The 1064-nt window shown below is 33.1% G+C and overlaps 1 non-coding gene across 1 annotated transcript; it reads right to left on the bottom strand.

Moving 5' to 3' along the window:
- Positions 1-739: 739 nt before the first annotated feature.
- Positions 740-842, bottom strand: LOC125123863 (U6 spliceosomal RNA). The gene has a single exon (XR_007134232.1). It is a non-coding gene; the product is annotated as a U6 spliceosomal RNA (small nuclear RNA).
- Between the last annotated feature and the right edge of the window lie 222 nt (positions 843-1064).

Here is a 1064-nt window from a genome sequence, read left to right as displayed (position 1 = left end):
TAAAAAGATTTAGGCCAACATAGAAATAGTGGTTGTTTTTTGAATCAAGTAAGTTTTTTTATTATTTCCCCTTTTCTTTTGTATTCTCCTAATTTTCTACAATAAACATGTTTTATTTCATAATCAGAACAAAAAACTCTCTCAAATTAAAATAACACCCTGAGGCAAATAAATATCCATTGTAGCAAAAATAAATTCCATCTTACTGTAACAAATTCTCTGTTAACTAATGCTTTATTATGTGCTAGGCTCTGTGGATTGAACAAGGTCATTACTTATGTGCCACTCATCAAAATAAATGTTTAAAGTATCTTTCTATTTAATATCATCTCAAAGGGATTTGGCAAAATGCCTACTTGAATGCATTCTTGAATATGTCCAAGAGGATACTGATTTGATTTTATGTCAACCACAGAAGACGATGAACACAGGTACCACAACATCCTCAAGTGAATTATAACCAATTTACTTCTAATCAATGGTACCTCAATGGCCCTTAAATAAACTACGTCAATACAATCACTAGAGCGGATCGCCATCATCTGATTTTTGACTCAGGAGAAGAATGCTATACAAATATTTTCCATTCATATGACAATTTTGGTTGTTTAAAGATGTTTTTTAACACCTGTGAAAAGAGCTCTTACCATCTTGGGCTCTCAGTTACTGCCGATGCTTTTATCATCATTTTATTTTACTCTATTTTACTCATTTTTTAAATAATGCAGTGCAGTATGCCAAAAATATGAAACGCTTCACGAATTTGCATGTCATCCTTGCACAGAGGCCATGCTGATCTTCTTTGTATTGTTCCGATTTTAGCATCTGTGCTGCCAAAGCAAGAACTATCATTATTTTAAAGATATTAATTAATTAGAAAAAGTTAGTGTGCTAGCTTCAGCTAAATTAGCTTCATAAGATAATCTTTGTCAGAGAAGATACCTGGAGAAAAATAAACTTAGTCACTAAGCATTGGGCAGGACAGAGTTCCAGGGGTTTATTAGGCACAGCCCTGCTGAAAATGAACTCACACATAAATGTTTATGTCAGATCTACTGGGAACT

This window comes from Phacochoerus africanus, chromosome 3 (genome assembly GCF_016906955.1).
Source record: "Phacochoerus africanus isolate WHEZ1 chromosome 3, ROS_Pafr_v1, whole genome shotgun sequence".
Classification (NCBI taxonomy): Eukaryota; Metazoa; Chordata; class Mammalia; order Artiodactyla; family Suidae; genus Phacochoerus; species Phacochoerus africanus.
Note: the sequence above shows the minus strand (reverse complement) of the source record. Positions and strands in the feature narration are given on the sequence as shown.